The sequence below is a fragment of the Pholis gunnellus genome (genome assembly GCF_910591455.1).
Source record: "Pholis gunnellus genome assembly, chromosome: 14".
In the NCBI taxonomy this organism is placed as follows: domain Eukaryota; kingdom Metazoa; phylum Chordata; class Actinopteri; order Perciformes; family Pholidae; genus Pholis; species Pholis gunnellus.
The window spans coordinates 5,762,243-5,774,968 of NC_136541.1; positions in this window are offsets into that span (position 1 = coordinate 5,762,243).

Below are 12,726 nucleotides of genomic sequence, written 5' to 3' on the forward strand. Positions count from 1 at the left end.
GAATTTTGCATAATCACTTAGTGATAGAAGTGTTGCCGACGAGGGGGAACATTGCTCCTCGTAAACATCTCATTTACTTTGTTGTTGAAGGGATGAATAGGTCATAGACTTAAAACTTTTAAATTGTTGATTGTTTATATCTGCAGTACAAAGCTTTTTAGTTTGTTGCAGTGTTGAAAGAAGGCATATTTAATAGATTATGAGTCAGATTCTCTAACCCGCTGAGATTGTCACTTTGCCACCAGCTACAAATATATTGTGCTTTTATTAATAACCTTTGACTGGTGTTTGCAGAGAAAAACAATATAATGTACTTACATTAAATTCTATCTCATTTAAAGTCTCCATGCCGCCACATCTTGTCTTTAAAGCTTAATTACCTCTCATTATAAGGAGCCTATGCCAAATTTAAAAAGTGGTCATGAATAATTCTACTCCCTCTTACATCTTTACTGAAGTACCTTTATTTCTCACCATCATATTTTCAATTCACACATATTTTTACTCGCACAGCAAAAACCCCGCCCCATCACCTTTTCCAGAGAAAATCCTTAGAATCAGCCGTAGTAAATCTCCTCTAAGGGTCCGTGCACTATGCTGCTTTAAATCACCAACCCGCCCATCAACATGTTTCTATAAATAGCCTGCAGGGTTTTTATAACGGAGCCTTTACACTGATGGCAGGATGCCATAACTCCATGACACGTCCGCACACCTCCCTTGCAATAAGTTACAAGAAATGCCTCTTGCTAATTCCTTCACTGCCTCCGGCCTTTTTCCTTTGGAAGCTGTTGTTTTCATGCAACATATTTATCAGTCTGGTTGGATGACATTTCCACCACTTTAAGAATATAACACCTTCTCTAGTAAAATAATGTCTTTCTAGAATATATACTTGTACATTACAAGTGATATAGATAATTGAAGACGTTTGTTTTTAAAACCAAATGCTATTGGTGTCATATTTTGTATATTCGTATGCTAATTTGTGAACAACAGGTATCTTTATTTTTCTGAGAGAGATTTACACTTGAAAGATTTTATTGCTTTTCATGTATTCCTTTTCAGAGTGCCGTGAAAAAAAGAAAGCAAAAGAAAACAGTTGGGTGTGCTATGATTATACTCAATCTCCTGGAGCAATCATGATGTAGACACGTGTTCAATAGAATGAGTGGTTTGCCTCGGGCACCATTTGATTGTATTGTTTCTTTTCAATTGATTGAGGGGGGTGGATCAAAAGGCATCATATATATGAGTAGGCTCAAATAAAAAGAAAACATATCCACTGCAGCAGAGTGTTTATTCTTTAAAACGCAGGAGGCATGAAGAACCCGCTTATTTAACACCTACTTAATCATAAAAAAACGCACATTGGGGTGTGAGAACTGTATGAAAATTATAGTATTTGTGCTTAAGTGTGGGGTTTTCTCTGAGACGGACAAAGGATTGCTCACGGAAAATAAACTGAACATTATCATTCGCCCTAATATTTGATAAGATTTTTTCATTTATCGTGTTTTTCTTGTGGAGCCAAATGGGCTACAACTGCCTTCACTAGTCCAACCCTGTGTTGCATAATGTCAACAAAATATCCTTGAATCCTGGAATATCTGGTACTGTAGTCGTGTTAGTGGTGGAAAAGTAGTTCTAAACATCTATTTTTACCCTGTAAGCAAATCTGAATCAGTTGTGTCTGCTGTGTTTGCTGTATGAATCTACTTTACATAGTGACTGCGGCAAAAAGTAAGACCCCAGCCTGACACTCCATGCCCACACACATTGCTGCTGTGTAGGAGGGGGAATGTATGACAAGTCCAGCATGTATAGTGCTCGACTCAAGCTGACTTGGTACTCCTGTGTTTTTCAAAAGCCACATAATTCCCACAGAAAGGTAGTTTTCAAGCTCAAGACCCGCCACGCGCAGCTCACAGTCAACGGTGGCGTTTCCCGTTGCATTGTAGTGCGTGAATAACATCCTCTTCTTACCGACTGCGATAGCTACAACAGCAACTAGATGGATGAAGAGGTGCCTCTTTGTGCTGCGTCTATTTGACTCCCCAGAGCTACGAGCAGGAGCCTTCTCCAGCTAATGATCCTTCACAAATTAAAAAGCTGCAGCCCTGAAACCGAAGTCATCCCCTCTCATCCATCACAAGAACTAATCCTGTTTTTCTCTCCTCACACCCTAATAACACCCAAACAGCATGAGTGTGATTGGTGTGAGGGGGCAAATAGATCGAAAGACCAATTGATCACTAAAACGAACAGCCTTTCTAGAAGTTTCGGACTGATTGAGCATCTGGTTTGTGTACAAAGAAGTCTATATACTGTATAGATACCAGGGATTATGTGCATAATTGTCTCTTTAACGGCCCTGGTAACACCCGTAAATCCATGTCGATTTGAAGTGGTGTCGCTAACGTACCTCATCAAGACCTCGCGCCCTCACAGTGTCAGAGGAAAATTATTTTGACCTCAAATTAGAGACCGTGTTCAGACGGACAAATGGCAGCACATGACTTTGGCTTCTGCTGTCGCCCACAGATTTGGCCCTAAGAGCATTTATCACGGGTGGACGGACTCGTTTCAGCCTTCCTGTATGCTATTGGTCATGGAGGCTTGGGAGTAATAGGTGGAAAGTCCTCTTCCACTGCCATGTACCAGCGCCTCTCACTGGCACCCAGACCCACTGTAATCTCTCACACGAGTGAACTTAAATTAAACTGAAAGACTCAGGTGTCAGAAATGTATGAGCTCGCCTTCTGCAACCACTAGTCGGAACTACTTAGAGACACTCGATGTGTTTTTTCGCCCTTTGGCACAAATATTACATTATACACGGGGATAACGTTTGCTTCACATTAGATAAATCAGCTTTCTCAGACGCCACGGAAACAAGAAGAAAATGACAGCCATCGTTTATTGATGTTCAATCTGCTGTGCAATCTGATGAATATATTTTGGTTGAATGTGGTGGCTTGAGTCATCTTAAAACGAAAGCGACTGAATGTGACATCCATGAGAATGGGGGGGAAGAAAAGAAAAATCAAATTTCACAGAACACAGACTTCACAAGTCTCCGTCGAGACCTAATCTGGAGGCTTGCCTCTGCTGACAGGGGCAGATCTGGACTAGGATAGATAAATAGCTTGTTTGTCTACACTAACAGAATGATTTGTGGCTCAGTAGTTGCTCTATGATGAAATAAACGCTGTGTGTGTGTGTGTGTGTGTGCTCTTCCATGTTCACGCACTGTCATTAGGATTTACCAGCAGCGCTATATTCATTACCTCACTAGTCTCATGTATCCCAGGTCTAGGTTGAGTCATACGCTGTCAGTATGCTCCACAGCTCGGTCAGGGGATTATTCTGCAGCCTTGGTGTGTGTGGAGAGTTGCTGTTGTGAAACAAAAAGTAAATTATTATCCAATCTTAGTCGCATGTTTTTTTAAATGTAAATATTTCACACACCTAAACAATCTCAATGCCTTTTTTTTTTCGTGCGATTAATTCGGACGTCAATGTATTTTTTCAAAGTGATGTTTTTGCCACGAGTACTTTCACTTAGAAAAAGTGTCGTATAGCTTTTGTTTGGAGCAAGGCGGCTTTTTCTGAGCTTTCGCACCGCGAATATAGGCAATCAACCAATCACATTGTGTCTATATACTATATTGTACAACAGGGAGGGCCATCGGTCCAAAACCAAGACTGCAAATGTTGCTTACTCCTTCCTACTTTGACAAACGGCGCAGACCAGATCCGCTCCTTCCTTTCACAATAAAAGCCCTTAGACAGCGTAACCGTTAAGCAGAGGGAACTCAAATTCACTGATAGCATTTCACTTAAAGGAAGCTCAATAAAATAGCTTACAGTAGCTTATAGGCTATACAATAATTTACCTCAGACCCCTGACGCTGCTCTGGGTCAATAGGGCTTTTGCACATCTATTCAAAACCTTTATTGAAAATAGTGTTACTGCTGCAAATTCACATCGCTGCTGGTATGAATAGTTTTGATGTGAAGTATTTCACATTTTCTTGTCATACTTTCATCACGTCCCCTGTGTGTAAAGGCCGTTATCCAATCCAGTACAACAGCTCTTCCTCTAACAGACAGCAGGTTTTGTTGCGGTGGATAAGGGATGAAGACGAGGGGTGTTCATTCAACTACATTTAACACTGAGGTTGTAGATAGTGGGGGTGTTAAAGTGGACTGCATGAGGTTGAAATGTGTTTCTAAAGTAAATGGGGTGAGCAAATCAATACAAAGCAGTCCAATTCAACACCACTGCAAACACAGCTTCAATAATAAACATATGGTTAAATGAATACCTATCTGACAGTGTCAATTACAGAAAAATAATGATCATAATAACAAGTGCACTTTTCAAGTAATAACAATGTACACACACATATAAAGAGTATTAATGATAAAGGACAAAAAGTATACATAACTGAACATTATAATCTTTGTAAAAGTAGAATTTGCATTAGATTTCACAGGTGTGAAGAATCTCCTCTATCCACTAACACTGTTTCTGTCACAATAGCACATTTCCACAGTACTGTATATCTGGACAAATAAACATTGCCACCTGCTGCCAGCCTCCAATAATTGAATCAGGGCACAAAAAAGCATTCTTTGAAATGCCTTTTTTTCACTGTGTCACTGCATTCACTGGCATTTTATTTTTCCATCATAAACAAATAGATCACAAATTGGCTGTGAGAAAATGTCAAACGTAGAGCCTTCCGGAGCACGAATCCTCTTTAATGCGCGTCTTTTAGATATATCATCATGCGTTTAGCATCATAGCTTAAGGATCTATCATTTCACAGCTATGCAAAGGCAATGCAGCGGTTTGAATTATAAAAGTCTCTCCTTTTTTGTTGAAGAAGTTCTTGAAGACCGTACTACCTGAGGGGTGAAGGCTGTGTCGGCAGCGAACGCTTGGTGAATGAACGGTGGAGGTGCGTTGCAGATAGCTCTGAGGCACACAGGAGAGCTTGTTAAGGAGGCAGCTGTAGAGAATGACGGAAGCTTCTCACTTCACTGTCTGCTAATGACAGAAAAACAAAGCACATGCACTCAACCCAATGGGCCCTGGTACAAGTGTGTAAGCCTCTCCTCCCAAAAGCTGCTGAAATGAAAAGTTGGTCCTCACAGTTTCAGTTCAAATAGCCTAACAGATCAGTTCTGTACACATTGCCCGGAGACTTGAAATCCAGAAAAGGCCGTAAAGAAGTCGAGGTAATTACTGAGCAACAGTAAGAAAGGTCAGAACATTGTTGTTTATCTCTCCAGAACAATGGTTGCTTCTGTGGTGCGTCATTTATATCTCCAAAACAAGTTACAGAAACTCTTCAATTAAAAGAAATCTGTACCGTATAACATGTTCCACATGTATAAGCCTTGCTTCTGTCCTGCTTGGTTAACCATCACAACGACTGATGGATTTAATCCCGGGGGAATAAGGGAAGTAGGGCTCAGCAGGGTGTTTCTGTGGATTAATGTCACGGGTTGTAGCTGAGTGAATGTTTACTTGCCCAATTTAATTGAATTCCTCATGCTCCATACACAGCCATTACAGGCCGAAGATAGCCCGAACATGTGAACTCAAGCCTGCAGCCCTGTGACACTTCGTTGCCACACCAAACGATCAGATGGAAGAGGGAAATTTTCTGGCAATCAGCAAAAATACAGACCGTAATGCCATTGATTCCCGAGCCGACTCTGGTGAGCATTTATTTTGTCTCTCAGGCTTTGCCTGTCAGATATTTAGAAGGAAGGTAATTGGTTTCAGTGTGTTGTTGACACGTCCCCGCCACAGCACACACACATTAGCTTTAAAAGATTTATTGAACCAAAATAGAAAGATAATATAAAATATATGGAAAAGTATCAGGAGTGTGTGCAAATTATATTGTGTAGCAGTTTTAAAAGCATAGAAGAAGAGCATTTGAAAAGACAATGAAAAGGGAAATATAATATATGGGAATATAACAAAACAAGATTGTATGGAATAAAAACAGACAGGAAATTATGAACAGTAATAAAAGTTATGCTAGAGTTTCAGTGCAGTAATAAAAAGAACAAATGTAGTGCAGGAAGTTTTAATCAAAGGAGTTTGTCATTTAAATTAGGGCTAGGCCATCTGGCCAAAGCCTTCTGTCACGATAAAAGTCATAAATATCTCTAACGATCAAGATTTTAATGTATTATAATAATTCAATAAATCAATAGTCTATATGAAATAACCACGCGGTTTTGCATACTCTTGTGTGAATGAACTACTATAAATGAAAGATAGAGTATTTTACTTGAGAACCAGTAGAATTCTGATTGTATTACAGTTCAATGGACAATGAGGAGATAATAACTCATAGTCTTTGAGATTAAAATGGCAAATGTACAAGAATAATCCACAAATTTGCAAGGATATAGTCATAAAAGTAGTTTGGCTCTGTCATTCTTTTGACCTACAATGGCTCTAATACGCCGTTGTACCTTGCACTCTGTATTCGAGGAGAGCATTAACTTAACTCAGGCTTTCTCCGTCTTGTCTTTATTTAACTGAAGGAAACTTAGTCTCGTCTAGTTGTTTACTTGAACACCGACGCAGTGGGAAAGTTTTTGCAATTTGCAAAAGAAGTAAGCACGAGTCTAACCCGCTCAAAACAACAAACCAAATACCAGGGGAGGGAGAGAGTGACTGACTGCCTCCGCCGGCTTATAAAGCCGAGGAAGCAGCCAGCACAGGTGTCAGCCATCCCTCTGATGGACTTCCTGCTAATCTCCCCGAGGGAGAAGACTGCAGACAGGAGCCGGCAGCACGACAGGGCCTCCTCCTCCTCCTCCTCCTCCTCTGTTTTTAATTTTCCAGACGTCTACCCGAAAGCGATCTAAACAATCAAGATCCATCTAGTAGTATATTAATTGGCCCGGAAGCAATTTATAGCCGCTGTAATTAATGGCCGTGGGAGTGAGTCGGAGGCAAGCTTGTGGTCTCAATGCAAACTTTACGCTCAGGCATAAATGAGCAGAGGGAGTAATTCTTTATTGATGAGAGCTGTCCGGGGCCTCCATTCAACTGTCATTGCTAATCCAGTTAGCTTACTCTGTACTGCGGTGCAAAGTCAGGGCAAGCAGGGAGGACATTATACTGTAGAGCTGCCTAAACACCCTTGTCTATTTAACAATATCAGGATTCCTCTAGAACCTCTCATCTTGACTATAGGGATCATCGGACTACTTATCTGAGATGATGAGTAGTGATGAAAGATCTAATGGATTCCATCAATCAACATCACAACAAACACTTGGATACAGTTGCTTAGATTTATAGGTGGGAAGAGCTTTTTACAGATGAAGAATTGAAGAGTAAAGGACTCCTCTTCTTTTGAATCAAGGTTCACGTCGTGTCTTTTTCTGCAGCTTTCAACAACGTCTCACTTGGCTCAGGTGTCATGACAGGAGCTTCGTCCTCTTTGGTCCAGTTTTGTGGGCCAATTATTGCAGTTTCCAAATTGTGTTGCTTTCTAACGCTACTGCCTTTATGTCTGAGGTTTGTTAATTATTGTAAGCATCATATTGTAAGCAGTGGGTTAACGTGTAGTGGGCCATGTTGGAGTGTGGTTTCATCTCGATACCTGTAATCATGTAGGAGAGCTGGTCATCATTGTAAAAGCCCTGACGGGTTGAGTGAAGCGTCGGGGCCTTGATTGTGTCTGCCTGGGTGCTGGTTGTCAGTAGACATGAACTTTTATCATTCACAAGGCAAAAAATATACAACACTTGGGTTTCAATTTTATATTCCAGCCCGGCCACTATGGAATTCTGGACTGTCCTCAGACGGACAACACAGAAACTCTTATCTGTGATGTCATTGAGTGGGCCTTCCTTAAATTCTTCTGTTAAGTGAGCAGAAGAACTTGTGGACCCTATGGTTGTACTACATTGGTCACTGACGTTGTCATTTCCTGCTGGCGGCAGGCTTTGGTTCAGAGCTACCGATGCTAAATGGAAACGGTATCGATTTGGGAAGACCATTTACTAAAAATTCCATGTCAGCAAATTCAGACTGGAGCCATTATTATCTGGAGAAAAAGTGTTCATTGTCACAAGTCAAAGACCGTCCAAGGCACAAGTAACAGTAACCCTTAACTCAATTTTAAGTTGGAGGTTTCATTTAAGTTCCTTCCTCAGTGATCAGAGAGCTGAAGTACTTCCTAGCAAATAACCAGGGTTGGTTTCTTTTACAGCATCTTCAAGCTGGAGTAGTGGGTCATTCCTCAGACTTCAAGGTTTGTCTCCCAATGACATCGCAGATTAGACTTTCTCTATTTTCGGGACAGATCATATTTGACATTGACAAATCTGGATTGAGTTGTCCAAAACCATATAAAATATGTTCCTCCAAGGTGCTTCAGCAATATTCCCTGACACCAAGACAAATCAAAAGTTCCCTGTTTAAAGAGTCAAGGGCTCTGCAGTCTGCGAGGGCACGGACGTTGTGTGAAAGCCATTTTAGATAATATTTTCATCTCACGAGTGTTGTTTTCAAACTGCTGGATGGGAGAGAAGTCACCTTTCATTCCCCTTAACTGTACTTACAGCTAATTGCTGTCTTAGATGGACAAAAATTAATTTTTGAAAGGTCCTTTGAAGTACCCAGTGAAGCTTTTCTGCCTTTTATGCTCTGTGTGATTACTTTGGCAGCTGTATGAAGTCCTCTGCTGGTGCCTGATGAATAACTTTCAGCATGGAATTAGACAGTAAATCACACAAGGGAGGGGTTCTGACATACAAAATTCATAAACCATGCTTTTTGTGAAGCAAATCCAGAGAAAAATTGTGAAACAATCAGCTATAGCATCTGCCCTTTGCTTTTATGATACCCAATTTATCAAGGATTCTCATGTGTTAGGGGGTCAATACTGAAATATTGAACTTCCTTATTATTCGTTGCCCAATTTCCCACTTGCCACAAGAGAAACCAGCTGCAATCTACATTCGGTGAAGTCCCAGATTCTGATTAATGGCATTTAAAAATCTGCTTTCATGAAGTTAAAGTGGAGAAGTCGATGAATAGCAGCAGATACTGAGCTGGTATTCAAATGTGTTATGGTTTGAATGGATCTTGCTTTTTTATTTCAGAAATCTAAATGACTAAAACGGTCAGTTAATAGTATCAATCAATTGAAGGTTTTTAAGCAAAACGTTTCCTGTTTCCAGCCTCATATACTACATATTTGGACACAGTAGACATAAAGTTTGCTCAGTTTGAAGTGACTGAAAGCGGTTAAAAGCACTGGAAAGAAGCCAATAAGTGGACCTTGAGTTAAGAGTTTTTGTTTTTGTCAAAATAGGTCCAAAGTACATTGAAGAATGAACTTCAATGCTCACAGTCTTTATTTAGCATTTGTCACCTTTTGATTTTAGATGAATACTTGGATGAACCTTGAAGCTTAACATTGAGGCATTTGGGGTCCAGGGTTTAAAACATTTTGAAATGAATCCCAGCACTGCTCTGTCCCTTCATTTTAATGACTTTATTTGTGTACTTGTTCATCATTATCTCAGTCGGGCCTATTGATGTGAAATGTGTCGCTACAATAATGTCAGCTCAGCACTTTAAATCTTGGCTCCTTCCCCGCTGTTTTGATTTTGGAGCTACATGAAAGGCCCTCTCTACATGAGGTGAGACAAGCTAGGAACGACTGCGAGTTGGGAGACAGTTGGATAACGTCTTTGTAACTTGACGTGTGCTTTGCGCAGGACAGACTCTATCAGATGCAGGGGCGACTGTTCTGCTCTTGAACTCTGACAATCCTGTGGAGGAGGCCAAGCAAGAACTCGGAAAATAGTCATCAACACTCAACATTTGGATGTCTGAGTGGTTGCTGGGTTGCACTCGACCAAACAAGAATTTGAGGAGCAGAGGGGCGGTTTGAAACCTTCATTCCTCCAGACTCCGCATTTAAATGACCTTTCAGCGTTATGAAAATGACATTCTTCTAGCCACCCGTAACATGTCCGCCGTCACATCCAGCAGACTAACTCTGACATTCTCCACACAGTCCGAATACAAAGCCGCTGATGAGAAAGAGCACTTAGTCTCTGAAGATATTAGTAATCTTGACACGTGTGAATGCAGCTTCGGCTTCTTCTCACTGTAGAGTGAAAGAAAGTGTTTTCGGGCACACAGAGAAGCCATGATGTACTGAATTGCTGATTTCTTACAGCCGCACATTACCCCCAGTACACCAAACTTAAAGCATCTGGAAAACCTCCACAGTGTATTGATTGAGTATTGGAGCTTGCACTTGGTTCAGAGTGTTTGACCACTTTCTGATTTGCTGTAGTTGATGTAGAAAGATTACTTATTTTGACCCATAGGCAGCAGAGACCAGCAAATATGTAGGCTACTCAGTGCTCAACTTAATGTGCTCAGCATAGTGAAACGCTTGTGAATGAATTTACTTCCACTTAAACATACGAGAACTACTCAATGACTCGGCAGACTTTGCCTGAAAGGAGCTTGTTTGAAGCTGCATATTCTTTGAGCCGCTCCGTGTCTGAACCTCTGTAGTTTTGATGTGTCTTCGCTAAACCCGACATTGTCTAAATGACTTTTCTCTCTTTTACATATTTGCTTAGGGAGAGGTCGCTGTAGTTCCTTTAAAACATAATTCTTTTTTCTTCATTTTGTCAACTCAAACATCAGCTTTTACATTTGGTTGCCTTTGTGTGTGTTGCATAGCAGTGGCTAAATGCCCAGCGGAAGGAAGCATACTGCAGCTTTGGCATACGGTTTGTGTTTTCTGAGCTCGTGCTTGAAGTTAGACGACTGCCAAGAAGAAGTTAGTGTGTGTTTTCTGTCCTGTGTGTCTCTCTGTGTGCTTGTTTCTTAAATAGCAAACACATTTTAATGACATTAGGTGGAAAATTACAGTAGGACATCAGCCGAGGAGCAAGTGATACGTTGTTGTTGCATATCCAGGTGGTCAGATATTGCATTTCTTTTTAACATTTTCATTACTTCCTTATAAACCACTGGCCTTACTTTTTTAATGAAAAATATGTTGCGTGTATCCCTTGATTGTTACGTTGTACACAAAGACAGAACGTTGTGCGGCCTTGGCAGTGCAGTGCTGTAAGGCATTTATTAAATAAATGCGTGTAAAGCCTGTCAAAAAAAACAAAGTGGCAAGTGTAAACAAATATATGCATTTGTAAGTATGCCGTTATTATAAGGTACGACCTGTGCTTTTCTCGCTAGCATGAATTAAGTGAGGGTGTGAGGGCTGTGTCAGCATTTAGTCCAGACACACAATGACAAGCCCATTGGTAATGTTAGACCTGTTCAAGCTGCTCCAATCAATACTTTTACATTAACAATGGATGAAAACACTATGTGTAATACATGTGAAAGGGGTTGTTTGTGAGGCTCGACCCGCATTCCTCTCAGCTCTGGAGGGCTTTAGAGTCTCTCAGCGCAATGTTTTTGGTTGTGTGGACAGCAACACTAATGTTTTCATTCACCCTCGCCGCTCTTATCCACCTGGCAGCCGTCTTTCGAGGGAAAAAGCTCCAGAAACCTCAGTGTACGTTGCCCGCCCAGCATCAAAACAGCAGGCAGACAAAATGAGTGACCAGCTGCTGAACACAGAGCAGCATTTAGTCTCCGAGCCATCAGTTTGTGTTTCCCTAAGGAGTTGGTGAAGACCAGAACAAAGCTTAAACGAGAGTCAATATTGGACAGAAACACGACTCCATAGGAATGCTAATGTTGCCTCATGGCCACACTGGATATGTCAATGGGAACTTAGGGCTGCGCCATTAATCAATTTCAATTACGATTTGGGCTTTCAAGGATTATGAAATTAAGATAATTGACATAAAACGAGTATTGTGCCATATTCCGTTTTGCATTGATGCTCTCGTTTTATCTTGTGTTGTAAATCCAGCGCACCTATTCCGCCCCGCTCGGCTCGGACCCCTTCGTGGGAACGCTGTCCGTCCCTCGCAGGGTGTATTTCCTCCGCGGTAGTGCACCCCGACTGTCTCCAGATTGGCTTGAAAGGGCCCAGGGTATAGGTTTACACCACCTACCGGACCACCCGCTGTGGTGGTTTACATACATAATATATCCACGTTTGGATTGCAATGCAGTGCACATCAATAACTCCGAAAGCTCACTGTGTTTATAAACTTTATTGAGACCTCGTGGGGCTTAAACCCTGCAATTGTTTTGTCCACTTGGGGGCAGCAGAAACAAGTTGGGAACACAACACTGACATATCATCAACTTTTACGTTGACTTGCCAAACTTTATAGCAAACAGTTGCTTATTTACAAATCTAGCAGCTACAGAGCAACATAATCATTCATTTGGAGTCAAGTCTGTGTCCAACTGATACATGTAACTCAAATATTCACCCTCCCTCTGTCTGTTTTATTTTGCTTCTATATAGTTGATTTATTAAGGGAGAGGGAAAGGTGTGCGGAAGCTTAGCTCAGGTGATGTATGTAAGAGGGTAGAGATGTGGATGATGAAGAGAGATTAGTGGGTAAAGAAAGCTGACAAACAGGAGGTTAAACAGATATATTTATAATAGTCCTGACAGGGGATAAAAGATGTTGCTGAGATCTTTGCTTGGCTAATTTAAAACGTATTTACTTCATTTTAAATGAATGCCGCACTGAGCGAATCAATTTCGGTCG